Source organism: Neofelis nebulosa, chromosome 9 (assembly GCF_028018385.1).
Source record: "Neofelis nebulosa isolate mNeoNeb1 chromosome 9, mNeoNeb1.pri, whole genome shotgun sequence".
In the NCBI taxonomy this organism is placed as follows: Eukaryota; Metazoa; Chordata; class Mammalia; order Carnivora; family Felidae; genus Neofelis; species Neofelis nebulosa.
The window spans coordinates 74,649,159-74,671,667 of NC_080790.1; the positions used below are offsets into that span (position 1 = coordinate 74,649,159).

Sequence of the window (22,509 nt, forward strand, 5' to 3'; positions counted from 1 at the left end):
AGAATATATTAGACTGCGATATAATTTTATTTACTATTTTTTTAATTAAAAAAAAATTTTAATGGTTTTTTTTGAGAGAGAGGGGCAGGGCATGAGGAGTGGAGGGGCAGAGAGAGGGAGACACAGACTCTGAAGCAGGCTCCAGGCTCTGAGCTGTCAGCACAGAGCCCGACACAGGGCTCGAACTCACAAACTCCTGATCCGAAGTTGGATGCTCAACCGACTGAGACACCCAGGTGCCCCTCCCTTATTCATTTAATTTTAGAGAGAGAGAGTGAGCATGTGCATGAGCACAGATGTGGGGGAGGGGCAGAAGGAGAGAGGGAGAGAGAGAGAATCTCAAGCAGGCATGGAGCCCAATGCAGAGCTCAATCCCACGGCCCTGGGATCATGACCTGAGCCGAAATCAAGAGTCTGGACGCTCAACCAATCGAGCCACCCAGGTGCCGCTAGACTGCTATAAAATTTTAACCTGCTCCTTTGACTTCCACAGAAGGAAGGGCTGTCCTATCGATGGCTGTTTTAGCATCTCTCTATCACAAAAGGCAGAGGATCCTGTTTTGCTTACACTACTCTCTATGACACAAATATTCTGCTTATTTACATTCTGGAGAGCGAGCTGTCAGGACTCTATTTTTGTCGTGGTTAGATTCTCATCTGGTTTCAGGGAAGCTTTATTCTTCGTCTTGGCCACCACCCTTCACAACTAAAACTGCACAAACACAGAACTGAAGTTGTATTAAAAACACTTTCCACTCAGAGTTCAGCAGTACATTTCCCTTGCGGGACAATTTTCTTTCCATGTCATCTTCCAATGTTTTTCTTAATACAATGTCCACACAAGCGTGTTAATGTCTCCAATTCTTGACTTTGCAGTTAACCCTTCAGTTTTTCTGTGATCCTTTCAAAAAGCACACTGCCAGTCTGGAGCCGGGGAGCAGTGGAAGATTTCTCAGGTATTGGCTATTACAGGACAAGAGGAGAAATGCCCTCCCCCATCTTCTTTAGCCTTCATTTTTACAACAGGGGGCCTCTAACTGGTTTTGAATACAGCAGTGCTCTGGCGTTAACAAATGATGTTAATGACGATATCAGACAGAGTGGGTGTGAAACACGTTGTACCACACAGAGCCAGTTACTTAAAGAGGGCTACTATGGGGGCACCTGGGTGGCTCAGTTGGTTAAGCATCCAACTTCGGCTCAGGTCATGATCTCGCGGTTCGTGAGTTCGAGCCTCAGGTCGGGCTCTGTGCTGACAGCTCAGAGCCTGGAGCCTGCTTCAGATTCTGCTTCCTTCTGTCTCTGCCCCTCCCCTGTTCGTGCTCTGTCTGTCTCTCTCAAAAATAAATAATAAAAACATTAAGAAAAATTAAAAAAAAAAGAGGCTACTGTGAAAAATGCAACACGTTTTTACAAATCAGTTTGAGTGTTCAACAGTAGACGAGGGGCATCAAATAAATACACTTTCTGCTCTGCTGCCTATACAACTGAATGTCCATAGGGGAAGTAGGACAGCATTAATATTAGCATTCTACCTGGCACTCTAGGATGCTGAGCAAACATGGGCTCTGAGCATGGTCAGGGAGTGAATGTGTGGGTGCTCTTGTTAAAAATCTCTCCTCAGGGTGCCTGGGTGGTTCAGTTGGTTAAGGGTCTGACTCTTGATTTCTGCTCAGGTCATGATCTCACGGTTCATGAGATAGAGCCCCACATCAGGCTCTGCCTGCTTGGGATTCTCTCTCTCTCTGTCCCTCCCCTGATCATGCTCATGTACACACTCTTTCTCTCTCAAAGTAAGTAAGTAAACATTAAAAAAATCTCTCTTCATACATATCCATTTTTCCCAGAATGAGAAATGAGGAGACTATCTCATAGGATTCTGAGGAATCAATGAAATAATGCAACTAAAGCATTCCGCATGGTGCCGGGCACATGCAAGAATTCTTTCAAGGCTGCACCATAAATCCTTCATCCCATGGGAAACCAAGGCTCCTTTTCCTCTGCAATTCCAGGCCGGGTCCCCTCCGTCTCACACCAGGGCTGGTTTCACATCACAGAGAAGAGACTCGTTTGTGAGAAAGAACATTTTCTCCACTGGCATCAAAATACACAAATCAAGCTGAGGTCTCCTGAGGACAGTATAATTTTCAGATCAATGAAAGAGAATGCTATATTATCATTGTACTAATTAGTCATTTTGGAACTCAAGAGACAGGACTGCTTTAAATGTAGCCGAAAGAAAGAAAGAAAGAAAGAAAGAAAGAAAGAAAGAAAGAAAGAAAGAAAGAAAGAAAGAAAGAAAGAAAGAAAGAAAGAAAGAAAATCAAATTAGATTTTTTAATGAAAAATTTTTATTTTTCAAGCAAATTTACCTCATCAGGGAAACAGAATGTGCACTCTTTCTCCAGAAGGGGATTACCAGAAATCAAGAATGCAAAGTGAATGCAAAGTTCTTTAGAAATGCTTAATAACATTAATGCAAACATTCTACAGAACATAGGTCTGCTGTACAGATTCCTTTTGTAACTACAATGAATACTGACTTTCCTCAAGGAGAGACACGCAGACATATAGGAAGGAAATTGGCCTAATCATTTCTAGATACCTGTTAAATTGCAGATTTTGTTGGAATAATTAAAATGTGATAGATTGAGATTATTAAAAGAAAAACAAAGAGAAGTATCTTAAGAACTTCTTGAAAGGCAATGTTACTTCTTATGTGTGAACTATCGAAAATGAACTTCTAGTAGTCGTGGCCAAGTGGTTAAGGCGATGGACTGGAAAATGAACTTCTGCCTCTAATCTGCTGTTAAGTAACTGGCAGTTATTGTAAGAAGACCTTTCTGCTTCCATTCAGCATGAGTAAGTAATTGGAAGCCCAATAATAGATAGCAAATTAAAAAAATAAATTATCCCCTGTGCATGCTGCACCCTGCATCACCGTATGAAATTGTTTGTGCCCACTGAGCAGTATCTTTTTGTTTTTTAAGTAGGCTCCACGCCCAGCACTGAGCCCAGTGTGGAACTCGAACTCACAACCCTGAGATCAAGACCCAAGCTGAGATCAAGAGTTGGAAGCTTAACCGACTGGGTCACCCAAGCATCCCCACCACTGTGCAGTATCTTGAGTGAACTTAATAATGTGCAACAAAGATTTGGATTCGGGGATAAATAAGCTGAAGCACACAGAACTTTTCATATCCACCTGTACATATGAAATTGGCGAAACGAAGAAAGTGGGATGTGGAGCAACAGTCCTTACTTTTAATTTTTTTTTTTAATCTTTATCTTTGAGAGAGGTGGAGAGAGAGAGAGCAGGGGAGGGGCAGAGAGAGAGGGAGACACAGAATCTGAAGCAGGCTCCAGGCTCTGAGCTGTCAGCACAGAGCCCAACGCGGGGCCCAAACTCAAGAAACGCGAGATCATGACCTGAGCAGCAGTTGGACGCTTAAGGGACTGACTGAGCCACCCAGGCACTCCACAGCCCTTACTCTTAAACAGCCACTTAACCAAAGTCAGAACTCCTCAAAGCTGGTTCTCTAATGTCCTCCTAATTAACCAATCGAGTGTATTTAAACCAATCAATTTAAAAAGGCAGATATTTAAATATCTCCTCATGGTAACTGGAACATTCTCAGGAATAGAGAAAAGCGTATTAAAAACGAGTACCTTAACATCAAAACCATGAAAAACAACGGTGAGTTCGGTCAACAGGATTGTTGGATTACTTAGTGAAATCCTTAGCTTCCTACCCAACTGGCAAGGTACCAGAACTATCAGTTTTTTAAAACTGTGTCCTGATAGCTTCATGGATAGGCTCTCTCCATTCCTGTCAAGAGTCTTTGATCTGTGATGATGACAACCTTAACCCTTGAAAACTATCATACTTTCACAACCTGACCGGAATCTGCAACAAGAGACAAGAAATGGGCTCCGAGAGGAAACAAGAGGTCTTTACATGCGACAGAGAGCTGCGGCAAACGCCCATCGGTCGGGAGACCTCTCTTTACGTCAGGACAGCCGACGGTGCCCTGAGCGCCCCTACTTCTGCACCACCTCTGTCCCCTTCCTGTGGACCTGGGTGCTCCCTCCCACTTTTGTGAATCCTGTGTAAAATGCACGTTTTTAGGCCGTGTATGCCTATTAGAAATACATATCCAAAACATACACCTTAAGCAAAACCACTCACACTGGACAGCGCAGTCCTTGCCACGTTTTGTTAGCTGGCATGCGACCACACACTGGTCACTTAAAATCAATCAGCAGAGATTCACTGAGCCCATAGCCATGCGAGATATTCCCAAGATACGCACACACAAAGAAAGGAAATAACTGTCCCCTCTGGAGCTTGTGGTTTAGTTGGGAATTCAGGATGTATGCATATAAAAGATAGTCATGGGCGCCTGGCTGGCTCAGTCGGTAGAACGTGCGACTCTTGAGCTCGGGGTTGTGAGTTCGAGCCCCATGTTGAGTGCAGAGATTACTTAAAAATAAAATCATTTTTTAAATGTTGTTTTAAAATTTATTTTTGAGAGAGAGAGCATGAGCGGGGTAGAGAGAGAGAGAGAGAGAGAGAGAGAGACAGAGGATCCGAAGCAGGCTTCTGCTCTAACAGGAGCAAACCCTATGTGGGGCTCCAACTGACGAATTGTGAGATCATGATGTGAGCCGAAGTCGGACGCTCAACTGACTGAGCCACCCAGGTGCCCCTAAAATCAAAATCTTAAAAAAAAAAAAAAAAAGATAGTCATACACAATGAAAGAAAGAAAAGTATAAACTAGAGTAGGCTGAATATATAAGTGCTTCATCCAAGAAACATTAATAAGCACCTACTATGTGCCCAGAATGGTGCAATCATCAGGGAAATTAAGGAAGGAGAAGATTCAGACCATATCTGATTTGTAAAACACCTTATAAACATGTGGAAAGCTCTCTCATAAGATATCTGTATGTCCAAACAAAGGCAATGAGCTCTATTGGGCGATGTTGGCCGTGCACCTCACCAGTGCTTCGCAGACCTCAGGGCCACAGCCTAGAAGACGACACTGCAGTGCTGGTGTGGCCACATGCAGAAGTTTAGCTCTGAGGAGGGAGAATTGAAAGGTGTGGAGAGACACAAACATTTCTAACAGCTTCTGCTCAGAGGCATTTCCTAGTAAGGGAGACAAACGTATGCAAACACTTTTAGGACAAATCAGAATGGGGTAAATGCCAAGGGTTACGGTCATTAGGCAATGCTAAGAAAAGACTTAGAAGAAGCAGCATCTGAGAAGTGCCTTACCAAATGGAAAGGACTGGCACATGTATGACCTACTGGCCACATGGCCTTGGTCAACTCATTTCTTAGAGGCTTAGTTTCTCTGCCCATAAAATGGGAGAATGTCAGTGACAAATGCTTAGAAGGCAGGAGGTTACTTCGATTTAGGAAACAAATCATTTACCAAAACCTGTAAGAGTTTTCCTCTGTAACAACCTACGATGAGAAAAAGCGAGACCACAGCAGAAGAATTCTTTAACAGACAGGCCCCAGGCGTCTAAAGTCTAGAACAGCTTCTGACTACTTTAAGAGATAGATAAAATGTAAGACAAGCAAGCAAGAATGCTCCTCACAACTGGTGGCTTGTGAAATATGCAGGAGCAACTTGGTCACTTCCCAAGTGCACAGTAGCAATCTCCATCCAAACATCTGTTTCTAGTAAGAAGCCCAAAATAGGTATCAGGCATGGCTCTTAAACCCTCCACCCCCCCAAAGGGTGCTTTACCAAAGCCAAGGGGCCACCTGCACTCCAGCTAGCTTCTGAAGATGGAAAGTGTTGTGTCTTCCATCCAACTTATAAACACTTCTGCAGTAATTCTCGGTGATAGCAGTCTGGAAAGCCTCGGCCTCTCTGTATAGTGTTTTTGGTCACCTTTGAGTTCATTTTGCATTTAACTCTGTGAAATGAAAGTATCACTTTGCACCCTGTTAAAAATAACTTTGCTTTTCAAGGAAGCTGGGTTGGGTCCCTTTGGGGAGTGTTTGGTTCAACAAGCATCAGTGAGGAGTTTATTGAATTTGCCCATCCCCTCCTTGGACTAAAGAGAATTGGGGGAGGAGAAAGAATTCTGTCCAAGGGCTATACATTCCTAAGAGATCACTGTTTTTCAAAATCTTTCCAAATATTTGGCTTTATTATTATTATTATTATTATTATTATATATTTTTAATCTTCAGTTCGGTTGGGAAACGCTATTTCTAGATCACTGGCCTGAGTAGCTGTGGGCAAAAAAAGAATTCTTAAAACTGAAGGTTTAGCTTCTAACTTTTGGCGACTGTCGTCTTCATGTATTTGGATTCAAAATAAGTCAGTCTTCCAATTAATTTAACAATTATTTGAGAGCTAGTGAACCAGCTCTTTGGCTTCTGTTCCATCGCTATCTTCCTCGTGACCACCTGACTGATCACTTAGGATCAGCTGGAGAAAAAGGAGAGAAATGAGACGTGGGGCAGCAGAAAGCGCCCTAAGGGACTGGCCAGTTATGAACTAGCACTTCCTCGTCTCCAAAAGGAGAGGCCTGAACAAGACAGCCGTATCACATGGTTAAAAATGCTCAAACTCACACTTTTCACCCTTGTGAGAAGCCCTAGTAACAGATTTCATGTGGGAAGAGGTTTCAACTACTGGCTAAAAATCAAGCCTTGGGATTCTATTTTATCGGAGCTGACCCCACAAGGCAGAGAGGATCAAGACTTAGCTAAATATGGCCCTTAGGCAAGCTTCATTTCCCCATCTGTGAAGGGAGAGTAAATATAGCATACACATGTTAAGATAAATGAGAGAGCCGGTCAAGTGTTTTGAGCTCTTCAACAGACAAGCCCGACTTTCCAAAAAAAGACAAACCACAACCTCAGAGGCAGTGTGATTTCTTATGTGCACCGTGAGATGACTTCCCTTGTTGTAAAGGATTTGGAGCCGAAATTCTACATTGTTTGCAGCTCTAATCACAAGTCTAACGGAAGTCAGCTGGCCTAAGGCATACAGAAAGAAGGTAAATGTCGGGTCACACTTCCATGAAGTATCCTCCTTTTCTAATCTTTTCGGTACAAAGTTCATATTGGGGGCCTATTTGTTCATTCATTTATTCCACCAAGTATCTGCCAGCGAGGTGCCGAGCACCGTGAGCGCTACAATGAAAGACAGACATGGATGCTCCCCTCGCGAATTCACAGTATAATAGAGGAAAGGCACCTCTCCACTCGGGCAGTACTGTCCATGTTGGGGGGTATTTTGGAGATGTGGGGGGTGTTTCTGATCGTCAACATGAATAGGGGAACGCTACGGGGACCTAGGGACGGAAGTCTGCGTGCTACATAACTTGTATTAGGAGAAACGCTCCCAGGTCCCACACGATTGGTGAGCATACTGCCAGGCATTGATGAATATGAAAAACCCTTTTATAATAACCTGAATCCGGGACCTAACTCTGTTGTATATAAAGAGCATAAAGTATTTGTTGCACGGTTTTAATGAATTTTCTAGGAAGGTAATTTCAGGGCAAATTGAAGGAGAAAGGTAGACTGTACTTTATTTTGTTCAAGACATTACAGGAGTTGCTTATCATTGTAGAAAACTGCAAGCCACTCACACTATCGCTCTTAGCCTGGAACCGCCAATAAAACACAACTACGCTAGTCAACATCTATGGCTGTGCATTGATGGCAATTCCACCTACAGGTGTAGGCTTCTGACTACTTCACTGTGATCTGTGGAGTACTCAGCCCTAGGAACTTAGGTTTTAATACTGAAATAAACATTTTTATTGTGAGTTACTTCCCTTTTACTCTCCTACATAGCATAAGATGTTACACTGACTTAAAATTATATGCAGAGAGAGGTTATACCTCCTGTAGATTTCATTTGAGGATAAGGAAAGGAGACACATTCGTTATAAAAAGGGGAGATGGGTCTGATATAGTTAAGGCACTGAGCCAGGCATTTAACAAAATGAGACAGAAGTGACATGACATGCAAATCGGGATAGTTGCTATGAGGGACAAGAGCCAGGTACTAGGAGAGAGAGCAGCCAGGAAGACCAGAGTCAGTTGGAAAGACCTCTTGGAAGAATCAACACCTGACGTGAGCTCTGTGGGACACTTTAAGGAGCCAGATACAGGCCAGTGTGTGCAAAAGTCCTGAGGCAGAAACGCCAGGGTAGATGCTGAGGGCCCGGGGGAAAAGGCCAGAGTGACAGACAAGGGGGGTAGGAGGGTTAGCCATCCTGGATCCTTAGAGCCTGGTGCAGTGGAAAGTCATTTAAAAGTTCAGAAAACAAAGTCACGGAAATTTGTTTTTTTAAAAAGGCAATTCAGGCTGCTTTGTGGAGAGTGAATTAGAGGTAGACAAGAGTAGCAGAGAAAGGCCATTCAGTAACGCAGGTGAGAGAAGACGGTGGTGATGGCACAGACTAAGTGGTAGCCGCTGACAACTAGAGAAATGGTGGATTCTAGATCTACCCTGGAAGTGGACTCAGCCTTGGGTGGATGGGCTGGGTGTGGGGTTGAATGTCAGAGAGGTCTCTGGATGAATCCAGGGTCCAGCTCATGCAGCTGGATGGATGGATAATGTCTTTTACAGGAAGGAAGCCTGTGGGTGGAGAAGCACACCACAGAGAAAACTCAAGAGACCAATGTTGGATGTGTTATGCTTGAGAGGTCAAGTACATGGTCAGGAAAGTGTATCTGAAGGAGCTCTCTGCCTTCTGAATTCCTGGCCCAGCTCTAGATGCTTCCTTTTGGCGGAATCAGAAGCATCTCAAATGCGACATTTCTGCACTGTACTTATTTCTTCCACTTCAAATCTGCAACTCCTCCCGTGTTCACCATCTCAGTAAAAGATATCACCACCCAATCGGACCCAAGCCGGTCCCCAATACCTGGCAAGACAGCCCCTTGCCCAGCTACTCACTGTCCTTCCCCTCCCGGACTTCCTTACCTGGGCGGCTTCTACTCATCTTCCAGGCTTTGGTCACAAAATCTCTGTATCCAGCAAACCTTCTCTGAACCCGCGATTCAGGTTTAGCGTCCACTGCTCTGGGTTTCCACAGCACCCTGGGCCTCTCCTGCCGTCTCATTTCTTACAACGTAATAGCACTGCCTCTCTTCTCATCTGTATCCTCCACAGACTCCCTGAGGCAGGGACAATTCAATGCCTGGCTTATAGTAGTTGCTTATTAAATTCTTGTTGAACTGAACGAGGGCAGTGCGTGGGAAGGTGAAGTCCGAAAGGTACACTGCAGCCGGCTCACGGCTGGCCTGCGCTGGGCTTGCTACAAAGCTGGAAAAGGTGGATCAGGTGTCTCGATTCTCCAGGCTAACTTCTCATATTGCTGTCACTGCTGTCAGCCAAGAATCAAACTGTCTCCTGCGAACAGGGCTCTTTTTCTAATGTTGCACCAATGGGTCCAACCCATCCGCCTGAATAATGGAAGCTAAAGAGTAGAGCCTCAGACTGAGGCACTTTCAGCATTTTTAGTTCCTGCTACTGTTCTTCACCACTGTCTTTTTTCATTGTCTTGACATTCATTTTACCTAGGTAAGGAGGATACTGTTGACTGTCTATCCAGCACCCTTCTACTTCCTCCTTTCCAAAACTGATGGAGTTCAGACCCATCTCTCCTCTACCCAGACACATGCCTCCAGTGATTCTGACTCCACACTAAGCTAAAAGAACTCCTAGTTGGGCTAAACCGATCACGGAGTTTCATTCGGCACGGTCTGGTCAAAGCCATTGGTTCCTGGGTGGGCACCTGACCTAAGTAGTCCAACCAGAATGAAGTAGGTCTGGATTTTCTAAGGGGCTAGTTGCCTGCCCCTGGGCTATAGTCATTGGTTCTGGGATGGGCACAGGACCTAAGCAGTCCAATCAGAATGAAGTATTCCCCAGATTATCCAAGGTAGCTACCTTCTTACTCTTCTCCTGCTGTTCCTCCTCTTCTCTATCTCTCCCTCCTCCCATCCACCCCCAGTCAATATGCAAGGATTTGCCACTCACTGGCCCCATCTCTGCAGCTCATGGAGACTATATGGGGATGGCCCCCTACATCAGCCAGTGCTGTGGTCCCTGCATCACACTGGAGTACGTGTCACCCCAAGACTAGCTACACAGAGGGAGGCGTATATGAGTACCAGGACTGACACTTCCATGGAGCAGCCCTCAACATCTGGGCTACAGGTATCCTGGGCTTCTCACAGGAGGGGCTGTGGGGGACCACACATGGAACACAGACAGCCAACACAGAACTGGGATTATGGATGGGCCAAAGCCAGAGGAAACACCATTTGTGGACTAACGCCTGCCTTTCTCTGCCTTTGAGGCCAGGGAATACCTTTAGGGAGTCTGAAGACTTTCATTGACGAATATGCTTACTCCTGGGCTTTTAATATACTAGGAAGCCAAGCAGTCAAGCAGCAAGAGAAGACCCTGGGAACTGCACTCTGATTAAGCCTGAAACGCTGGTTTCCTCCATGCCCGGATGAGGCAGCCAAACTGCGTGGAGGGGTTAAACCGTGACTAACAGGCCCATTTGGAATCTGAGTACTTGAACCACACTCCTTGGCCAAACACACAGTGCAATCTGCCATCGGAGGACGAGGAAGATCTCTGGGCAGGCGGTTAAGATCAGGACAACCGAATGTAGTGTGCAAACACACTTTCATGGAACAGACCCTTTTAAAAAGACACACGCTTTATGTTGGGCTGCAGAACAGTTCTGCAGCCAGGCAGAGGTGAATGTACTAAATGCCACTGAACTGCACACTTTAAAATGAGGAATTTTACGCTGTGTGAGTTGCACCTTAATTTCCAAAAAACACACACAGGTCCACAAGTATGCAAGACCAGGACCCTGTGGGTATGCACATGTACACACACACACACACATACACTCTCTCTCTCTCGCTCTCTCTCTCTCTCATGGAGATTTCTCCAAAATTCAGGGAGGTATTGCACATGGCAGAAACATCCGGGGTTAGGTCACCATGACACTCCCCCACGGTGCTGAACAGCCTTATCCTCCTTTGTGCGTGTTCTAGACCCCTGACACTACCCATTCTGCTTTACTTATCTTCCACTCCCCCCGCCCCGCCCCCATCTCTGTATGACAGAAGGTTCCCAGCAAAGCCCTTCCAAGCCTGCAGCATGTAACTGTACCACCTTATTCCAGCCTTATTTCACTTCCCAGCCCTGAGAAAAGCAGCTTGCTTCTGCTTTCACGAGAACGCCAGCTCTCCCACTGAACCAGCACCATTAGCCTATGAGATAGGGCAGCTCCCACTTTACAGATGAGGAAGCTGAGGCTTGAAGAAGCCCATCACGTGTCCAGTGGCACAGTGGGGCAGAAGTGAGGCAGGAATGCATTCCTAAGAACGAGTTTAGGCCCTCTTAGCCCCTTTATTTTAACCAGGCAGCAGATCATGGGTTTGGTACACAGACCTTTTGCATCTTTGACTCACAGGCTTACTAGCTGTGTGGCCTTGGGCAAATTACTTACCATCTCTGTTTCCTTTATCTATAAAATGGACTAAGCTTTGGGAAGACTGAGTACGAACGGCACTTAGTGTACGTGGTGGCCGCTAGCTTAGGACCATGCCCAGTGGTGCTCCTTCGCCATTTATTTCAGCCGATTTGGGGCAGAGGAATAAACAAGGTGGCAAATGAGGGTGAGGGTAAAATCGACTTTGTGAAAAGCACACTGAGTGGTTTTGCTGGTTTGATAAATGCATATGTTTACATGGCAGACAAGGACTGAATACAGCTGCACCAATACACCTAAAGTGTGTTTTTTATTTTTATTTTTTTAAGTTTATTTATTTATTTGGGGGGGGGAGGGGCAGAGAGAGAAGGAGAGAGAGAATCCCAAACAGGCTCCACGCTGTCAGGGTGGAGCCTGATGCAGGGCTCCATCTCAGAACTGTGAGATCATGACCTGAGCCGAAACCAAGAGTGGGACGCTTAACCAACTGAGCCAGCCAGGCGCCCCTCAAGTATGTTTTCTAAAACAAAGGCTAATGAGACCTGAGCAGTGAAAAAGTGTCACACACACGTGGACTATGACATGGCCACCACAGTGCACACAGCCAAAGGCAGTTTTCGGTGGCTGGCTGTAAAACGGTAATTGGACACACACGTTTGCACCAGCAATTTTGCGTGTTCCAAGAAGCTCAGCCAATCCAGAAGCAGGACTTCCCACTATAAAGAACCTGACTAGGGAGATGGGACATGTACTGAAGCAAACAGAGCCAGAGAAACAAAATCAAAGAGAAATAACACTACAGGCAGACGAAGAAGCTGGCAACAATAAAACTTGGTAAGAAAAGCACCAGATAAATGCCATTCTCTTTGGTGTATCCTCACAAAACCCTTGGAGGCAGCGCTGGGACAGGTGCAGTGATCCCGCCCTCCAGGGCACCGAGGACAGCAGCTGAGCCCAGGGCACTAGGTGAAGTGGTGTCGAAAGTCCCCCGGGAGCAGCTGGGCCGGTCAGGGGGTGGGGGGAAGGGGGGAGGGGGAGGAGGTAGCATAGCTTTCAAACTTAGAGGTGTGGGCCCTACAGTCCAGTCAAACTGCACAGGAACCTATGTGGTTCCAGCTCTGCGCCCACCCTGTGCACCCCACTAAGGGGAGTCCTGTCGGAGCCCATGGACCAGCATGTCAACTCATTTACTGAGTGTGTTATGTGCTGCCTGGAAAATCCAACAGCGCACAGCTCCCTTAAGGGAAGTCAAGCGATTGAATAAGACACTGGCAGCAAGGGGAAGGCCCTAGAATAGTGGATTACACGTGGGGAACCAGAGGGCCTGGTCTGAGGTCCAGCTTCGCCTCTTGTGGGCAGTGCGGGTAACCTGTAGAGGTTATTTCAGTGTCTCTGAGTCTGTTTTCTCATTTATTAAAAAAAAAAAAAAAGGCAGGGGACGGGTAGATTAATATCACCTACCTCAGAAGGTCGTTGTTATGGTTAAATGGGATGAACGAGTCCAAAGAAGGCCTCAAATGTAGGCACAAAATTAATGACTGGAGATACATATGCTAAGTGGCACAGGAGTTCAGAGAGGAGATAACTGGTCCACCCCTGAGTACTAGAAAAGGCTGTATGGAAAATTCCGTATTACCTAATGCATCTGTAGAAGTGTCCCAAGCATGGCACAGATCTTCAGATGACTTCCCTGGCCTTCACAGTACCCCTTAGAAACTCCAAACCCTTTTTAGCCTGGTGTTGGAGGCCAGCCCCAGCTGACATCAGATTCCCTTCCTAACTTATGTTTATGGGCTTTTCTGGGGACCACCCAGTGGAAGCAGCCTGCTCCTCTCTTTCCTCTCCTGTGCACCTCCTTCTGGGCTTTTCTCTTGACTCAGAATACCTTGTCTCCCGTGTCCTCTCCTCATCCTAACCCACACACACACGCCATCTCCTCACCTAAGAAAACCGTCCAGATCCTCTCCCTACCATCCCCTGAGCTGGGAGTGTTCCTTCTCACCTCCCACTGTTGTTAATACCTGTAGGTGTAGTTAACAAATCAAGGGCAACTATGGTAGGACACCCCAAGAATCTGACATGAGGCTACATTTTGAGAATTAGATAAATGAAAATCAAACCGTAGTCGTTCTAGTCATCTGCAGTGTGGGTCACACTGGAAAACACCCAAATCTAATCAAGGGGACTAAAATGTAACTAAGGAAAGCCTGTACCCTAATACGGTATGTTTTAAAACTGGCCTGGCTGAAACATAGGTTAAGTGAAAAGTCGCGGTCTATACAGACTCTACCCAGAGTCTAGCAAAGGAGAAATTGCATAATTAGAGTATCAGTGTCCACTCAGCTCTGCCTGGCGGTAAGATGCTGGATGTGGCGGACACACAAATTCTGGTCACTAGAAGTCCACACTCTCACGTGGAAGGAAAAGTTCATCACGGGGATCCAGGACCCAGATAAAATACAAATTCCCTCTAAGACTTCTAACTCTGTGTGCTCCAAAGCCTTCATCCCAAGCAACCCTCTTCTGAATTCATTTTCCCAAGTAGCTCAATGCTAAGGAAAGGTACACTGGATAGCAGGCACTGGAAAGAATACCCATCGCTGTAACTCGGTTCTTCATATTCATGTTTTCTAATTATATAAAAAAATGGGGATGACTTCAGTTAAATCAGTTAAGGCCAACTGAACACATGCATTTATCTCAGATCGCTCCAAAATCCTCTAACATGACAGTAATTAAAAAAAAAAAAGAAAAAGAAAAGAAAAGGCAGAAAGCCACAGGGACAAAGCAAACAGAAAAGGAGACGAGAACCACCCAATTTTAGAAGCTGGGATGCAAAAGACCGAGTGGGAAGGGACTTAACAGACTCAGGGGACCAGCAATGAGGGGAAAGCCAGGAAGCACCCATCCTGCATGACAGAAGCCCCTGAAGGTGCAGGAACAGTGGCGGCATGTTCTTCTGACATGGGTTGAAGCTGGAGCCACAAACAAGAGGATGAAGTGAGTCTGCTTGAGAAGTAGTTAAATCCCAGATTCCACTCCCCTATCACAGTGAGCACGTTCCCCAACCCTGACAAAAGGCAGAGGTATTGAGCGTCTGGGAAGGGTAGAACAGAGGGCTCTCTGGATGGGAGGGAAAGGTCCAGTTGAACATACTGAACACGTCCAGAGCACGTGCTACAAATTAAGCCTCCCACTCTGCTTCCTGCACTCGCCTCCCAGAACAGTGGCAGCCCAAGAGGAAAGGCCAAAATCTGATGTTAAAGTTTCCCCAATGAAAAGGCCCCGACAGATCACCCCTAGCAGTGGTTCTCAACTGGGGGTGCCAGGGATAGTGAGGAGTGATGTTGCCCCAAGGGAACATTTGGCAATGTCTGGAGACACTTTTGATTGTCATGACTGGGGTGGGGTGCTACAGGAACCTAGAGGGAAGAGGCCAGGGATGCTGCTAAATGTCCTACAACACACAGGACAGTTCCCCACAACAAAGAATTTTCCAGTGAAAATATCAATAGTGCTGAGGTGGGGAAACCCTGAACTTCAGTAAAGGCCAGAGTCAGCCAGCTGGACTGACACACAGAGCTTCCCACATGTTCCAGTGCCACTCTCACAAACATGAATGGACCTCTGAGGAACGACCATGGAAGACAGAGACCAAAATGTGATACTCTGCAGGGAGACAAAAACTTTGAATAACTATCATTAATATCCTCAGAAAAATTAAAGAAGATGCTCAATCAAAAAAGTAAGACAAACCAGACTTAGAAGATGCCAAAGGGGGTGGGGGGTGGGGGTGGGAAGGAACATCTAAAGAACAGGAAAAGGCTCTTAAAAATTAAAAATAGAATCACATTTAAAGAAACAACTGAAGGGGTGGATGATAAAATTGAAGAACTCTCCCCAAAATAGAATAAAAAGACACAGAGGGAGCAAATAAAAAAAATAGAGGACCAGCCCAAGAACTCCAACATCTAAATACTAGGAGTTCTAGTATAACAGAAAAGATTAACTGGAAACGAAGAGATCAAAGAAATAAACCAAGAAAGTTTCTCAGAACTGAAGGACATGAGTTTCCAGATTGAAAGGGTCCATGAAAGCCAGCTGGATCCTACCCCAAAGCCCATGTTTATGAAATTTCAGGAGGGCAAAATGGCAGATCCTAAAAGTTTCCAGAGAGGAAAACCAGGTTCTTGACAACAAATCAACTATCAGACTGGCATCAGACCTTTCAATAGCATACATTGAAGCTAGAAGACAATGGAGCAATGCCTTCAAGACTCAGAAAGGGAAAAAAAAAAAAAAAAAAAAAAAAGATTTCTGATCTATTTTCAAACTGTCAGTCAGGTATAAAGGAAATAAAAAACATTTTGAAAAATACCAGGTGTTAAAAGTTTTGCCTACAGTGCACCTTTTCTCAGAAAATTAATAAAAGATATACTCCAGCAGAATGAGGGAATAAACCAAGAGGACATGAAAACTACAAAAAGAGGGGCACCTGGGTGGCTCAGTCAATTAAGCATCCGACTCTTGGTTTCAGCTCAGGTCACAGATCACACGATTTGTGGGTTTGACCCTCGCATCAGGCTCTGCACTGACAGTGCAGGGCCTGCTTGGGATTCTCTCTCTCCCCTGTCTCTGCTCCTACCCAAATCTTTCTCTCTCGTTCTCAAAATAAATAAACTTTAAAAAAAGAAAGAAAAGAAAAAGAAAAAAAGAGATCCAATCCAAGACATAGATCCCAAGAGAATCCCACTAATAATGAAGGGAAATCCCAAGCTGTGCAGCAGGCTAGAGGTAACCAGCCCAGATTGAAACACATCAGAAGTCTCACAAAGGATGTCTCCAAGAAGAAACTGATAGAATATATGATATGCTTGATTGCATGGAAAGGCAAGTTTGGAGTGAAGCAGGGAAACATGCAGTGAAAAGAGCAAGGGAAGAAGCAAGACAATTATTAATTCCAGGGAACAAAAAGTGGTACAGAAGGGAAGAATAATTATAGTACACTACATGGCTCAGCTAAGACAACACAGCGATAAAAATACAAATACTGATTAGTGATCAAACACAAATTACACTCTAGCTACTGTGAAAGGGTGGATGGCAGGTGGAAGGCATGTGTGAAAGAGCTAAAGCCTTATCATTCATGTTGTGAAGTCAAAAGAGGGTATTTTTTTTTACCAAAATAAACACCCAAGAGTTAATGTTTTTTTTATTTTTGAGAGAGAGAGAGAGAGAGAGAGAAAGAGAGAGAGAGAGACAGAGTGTGAGCAGGAGAGGGGCAGAGAGAGAAGAAGACACAGGATCCGAAGCAGGCTCCAGGTTCTTAGCTGTCAGCACAGAGCCCAACGCGGGGCTTGAACTCACAAACTGCGAGATCATGACCTGAGCTGAAGTTGGACGCTTAACTTACTGAGCCACCCAAGCGCCCCAACAGCTAAGAGTTAAATTGGAGTAAGAAATGGCTTTTCTGTAAGGGAAGTGGAGAGGGATCTTTTGTTTCTCCATAAGATCTCACAGAATTGTTGGGTCTTTAAACTGTGTGCTTATACAATCTTAATAAAAATGAAATGACTTTTTAAAAAACTGGAGAAAACTAGCATACAGTACAAAGAAGTAAATTTCTAAAAACATTCAATATCACCATGTAGAGCCAAACACTAACATTTTGACAATTTTGTTCCAATTTTTTCTTCACATATTACATATATGCATATTTTTCAAAGTTGTAATCATGCTATATATAGTTTTGATTCCTGCTTTTCACACTTAACACACCATTAGCCTTTTCACGTATCTTTAAATATTTGTTGAAAGCCGTCTTTAATGGCTGTGATTATTCTAATACACATCATGCTGTCATTTAACAAATCCCTTTTTACTCCGCATTGATGCATTTATAATTTATCACTATAATAAAAATCGCTGTGAAATATATAGTTTCATGTAAATCTCTGTGTACTCTGAATGCTTCCTTGGCGTAAATTCATAGGAATGGGTCACTGACATGGTCTTTGCCAAATTAACCCCCAAACAATTTGGGTCCAGTTTTACTCTCAACAACGGTGCACAGAGCATCAGCTTCTCTGACTCCTGGGTATCGAAGTTTCCAACTTGTCCAATTTGATAGGTAAAATCAAAAGTCTGTATTTGCGTATCTTTGCTTACTAGTTTTTATTTGCATATCTCTGCGTATTGGATGTTCACTGGCTATAGCAGTCCCCATTTATCCATGGGGATACATCCCAAGACTCCCAGGGGATGCCTGAAACTGCAGATAGTACTGAACCCTGTACTAGACCTGTACACACATACCTATGATACAGTTTAGGTCATAAATAAGGTACAGTGAGAGATTCACGATGAAATAAAATAAAACGATATACTATAATGACATTTATGTGAAGTGGTCTCTCCCTCCCTCAGAATATCTTAGTGTACTATCCTTCCCCTTCTTGTGATGATATGAGATGATAAAATGCCTACCTGACGAGACAGAGTTAGGTGAAAGACGTAGGCATTGTGAGGCTACTACTGACCTTCTGACAATATGTCAGAAGGAGGATGTTTCCAGACCACAGTTTCCAGACCACGGGTAACCAAAGCTGTGGAAAGCAAAACCACGGATAAGGGGTGGGGGGTGGGGGGGGACTTCGGTATGCTTTTCTTCTTTTTGTGAGCTTTTGGTTTATGTCTTACGTCTATGTTACCACCGAAACCACATGGTAAATTAATCCTTTGGCAACCTCATTTATATCTGGATCTCTTATGAGTTAACACAAATTGGACCCATGGACCCAATGATCCATGAGTACCTGGATCGTGTTTCTGAATCTCAACGGCCCCGCTTATCTGTGAGGCTCTGGGCAAGTGGCCAACCAAAAAGACAATTGATGTCAGCCCTCATGCTTTGCCATTTCCACCTTCTCATGGCACATCCCATTTCTACTCGCATTTTGGTCATCTGTATACATCTTCTCTTCCCACTTGACTCTAAATTCCTATCTAATGGGTCTTTATTCTGCACCTCACCTGTATTTAACAGGTACTCTGATATCTGGTGAGTAAAGACATAAAGGTGGGGAGTGGGCAGGAGACAATGATCAGAAGTACTGACAGAACCAGAACACTGGAAGGGGAGAGGGGAGACCAGCCCCACCACTCCATGAGGCAGGGGTGAAAACAGTACCAGGAGCACACAGGCGGTAGACCTTTACTTTCTGCCTCAGAACCCAAAAGCTGGTTCCCAGAGCCTTGGACAGCATCCAGGTAATAAAGACTGACAAAGAGGAATAGAAAGGAAAGAAAGACAAAGATTATTCAGCCATAAAAAGGAATGAACTACTGATCCATTCTATAACATGGATGACCTTTGAAAACATTACATCGAGTGAAAGAAGCCTGACACAAAAGGCCGAATATTGTAGGATTCCATTTATAGGAAATGTCTCGAACAGGCAAATCCATAGAGACAGAAAGTAGATTAGTGGTTGCCAGGGGCTGAGGGGAGAGGAGAACGGATAATATCTGCTAATGCGTATAGGGTTTCTTCGGGGGATGATGAGAATGTTCTGGAATTAAATAGTGGTGATGATTGCACGACTTTGCAAATATATAAAACCCTGAATGTTAACTGAATCCCAATTTTTAAAAAGGAAGGAGAAGTAAATGCATACACTGAACAGTCTGGTCCACCAGGAATTTCTAAAGAATCACTTTCTTCCCAACACCAGCTTGCCCAGACTGTGATGCTTCCACACTGCCCTGTTAGGTGGGGGCAGCAAGATGTCACAGCTCCCCACAGGCGAGCAGGCAGCATTGGTGTCTCCTTTCCTAGTGAGGCTGAGCTGAACAAGTCAGTCCACTCACTCTCCCCCTCCCCCTGCCTTTAACAGAGTGCCACAGAACACTCTGGAGGGACGCCTGACATAAAACACACTCGAGGGCTCCTATAGATCCACACTTGCCAGAGTACCCGTTCACATCTTGGTCAATATCTTAACCAAATAGACCCAGCAGCTTTTCTGCTAATGGACACTATGAGTTAAGAAATGAGTTCTATTATGCTTAAATGGGCGATGCTTTAAAATGACCACCTATAATCTGATTTTAAAGACCTTCAATGATGTCCAGACAAATCAGAATCCCCTTTAAAACAAGCTGATAAGAAAGCTAACATGGAGGGGACGTCAACTCATCAGAAAGGTTCTTTCCACAATAATCTTTCCGACAGATTCCCCTAAATCCCCACACTCACCTGGCTCCTATGGGATCCCCCAACCTTGTGCTAAATGCTAGGCACCACATGCAGCCCCCTTCTGGGGGCTTACAATCTGGGTGCTGAGTGTTTATTCATGAGTAAGACCAAATGCTAGACTGTGGCCGATACACAATTTCTCAGTTGAAATTCAAAGAAGAGGTTCAACTGCAAGATGGCTGGAGTCACAGAGGAAGAGGTCACAGGATGCCTCAGTCTCAGAAGGACCCTCTCACTTTCTGCAGGCTTGACAAAGACCTGAAGCGCCCCCCCTGCACCCCACTCTGAAGGAAGAAGGGATCCTGCCACCTCTCTCCTCTGTTCCCCCTCACATTAGCCCCTTCTCCATCCTTCCAGAGCCAGAGCCTGCTAAAGACACCTTAAGGTAATAAATGCGAGCCCCGAACCAGCTCACTGGGGAGGACAGCCCTTTGAAAAGTAAGCTGGGATAAATGGAATTTTAATTGAACCAGACAATCAGGAGTAAATGTTCTCTCTCACTGGCAGCTCTTAGAGGGGGCATGCTTTGAGCCAACACATTTATAATCCCAATCATTATGCCACTTGACAGAGGATGTTTTTTTCTATATTGGAACAAGTTTGGAAAAAAAGAGAGGGAGGGAGGGAGGGAGAGGGGAAGGAGGGAAAGAAGGAAGGAAGGAAGGAAGGAAGGAAGGAAGGAAGGAAGGAAGGAAGGAAGGAAGGAAGGAAGGAAAGAAGGGCCAGCCAGGAGAATGGAAGAGGACACTAGCACAGAAAGCTTTGGTCAGCCAGAGTAATTACTGCCAAGATGCATGTTTGAGTAACAGCCCTTCCTCCAACCGCTCCTGGTGACCTGCCTGGGGAGTTTTGATACAAAAGGACGTCATAGCTCATCTGTTGCTCTGGAACTAATTTAGCACAAACCAAACTGGCATGGTCCTCAGGGGCAGGTCTGTCACCACCCAGACTGCTAACCTCAGCCACAGTGAACAGAGCAAGGCTCAGGCCCCAATCTGTCTAGCTGCTTAAAATAGAGGAGAAAAGAATGCCTTGGCACTTAGACCTCATCAAAGAATACCAATGGAGTCTACTATGTGCACAGCCCTGGGCCAGAAAGCACATCAATGCAGCCAAGAGCAGCTTAGGAAGTTCTGCTTCAATTTTCTCCTGATAGTGCCCTTGGTCCCACCTCCACCAGATGAGCTAAGTAGGGAGCTTCCAAATATGGAGAGTCCCAACCATGTGTAAAGAACTAGAAACAGGGTGTATGGAGGTGGGTTTGCTGGGGTGGGGGGTTAAAAAGTGAATAAATTATGTTCCCTGCACCCCAGGGACAGTGTATAAGGTATAAGGTAGGGGTGCACGTGTGTGGTATCTGTGTGCACCTGTTATGTGTGTGCAGTGTGTATGTGTATAGTATGTGTGTACATATGTGGGGGGTGTGTGCACGTGTCTGGTGTGTGTGTGGTGTGCGTATGTGTGTGGTATATATGTGGCGTGAGGGGGAGTGTGGGGGGCAGCAGAGTGAGGGGGAGTGTGCGGGAGGATGGAGGGAAGGGGAGGGTGGAGGGGAGTGACTTGGTATGAGGAGATAATACACAAATACTCATTAACTCAGTGGTTCTGACTTTTCAGCCCATGTCAGAATCACCTGGAGGGTCTGTTTTAACAGAGATGTCCCTGAATTTCTGATTCGGGAGGCCTGGGTTGGAGCCCAAGAACCTGGACTTCTAACGCGTTCCTAGGAGACGTCTTTTGGTTCGAGGAGCACATTTGAGAACCAGTGCAGTAATTCAAACTTTTGCTGAGCATCTAGTACATGTAAGAATCCAATCTGAGCACTTTCTCCACCTATAATTTGACCTGGAGAACCCCTACTGAGCTTAGCTCTTAGGAGCAGTTCATCTCCTATGGATAGAACCTGGCCCCCTCTGGCCCCCAATGTACGGGCACCGGTTCCCCTCCCATCACGCAGTGTTGGCCCTACCCCTTGGCTGAACTGCTCGGCCTCTCCGGTAAGCCCTGCCCTTACCACAGGTCCCTGCCCAGATGTGATACTCGGGGAAAGTTTGCTGACTGACTGCATGAATGTTGTCATTGCATCCTGACAGCCACAGTGGCTGCAGCACTCGCTGGAGGATCCGGGGGTCCAGGCAGATGTGCTGTCAATGGGGACAGCTCAGGAAGGTGAGCAAAATGAGCAGCAGGTGGGAGAGGCAGTCTTAGGTTGTAAACAGGGAATATTCAGTTGTAAGTGGGACACACAGATTTGAAACTGTTTCAGTTGGAGAGTTTCCACCTACAGGGAGAAAAGAAAGGCCTAGGGCAGCCCCTGTGGGACAGAAAAAGCACCTTTGCAGGTCACAGTTGCCCTGCCCAGCAGTCCAGCCCACAAACAGCAAGTTCCTGCCAAGTCAAGGCTAGCAGGCAGAACAGGACACGAAGAGGTGGGGGGGTGGGTCCTGAATCCTCCCGGAGGAGAGTCAACTTAAGTCAGCAGAGAACTTTCCCAGCCCCACTTCTGGGGCAGAGGCTACATCCGTATGCAAATAGCACCAAGGTCCTTTCACACCCTCACCTGTACCACCTAGGAGGAGGCTCTTTTTTAAAAAATAAAAATTTCTTAATGTTTTTATTTATTTTTGAAGGAGAGAGAGACAGAGCATGAGCGAGGGAAGGGCAGAGAGAGAGAGAGGGAGACACGGAATTCGAAGCAGGCTCCAGGCTCTGAGCTGTCAGCACAGAGCCCAATGCGGGA

The 22,509-nt window shown here is 45.4% G+C and overlaps 1 protein-coding gene across 3 annotated transcripts in view; it reads right to left on the reverse strand.

Moving 5' to 3' along the window:
• RHOQ (ras homolog family member Q) overlaps nt 1-22,509 on the reverse strand; it is a 38,205-nt gene that overhangs the window by 6,051 nt on the left and 9,645 nt on the right. The window lies entirely within an intron of this gene.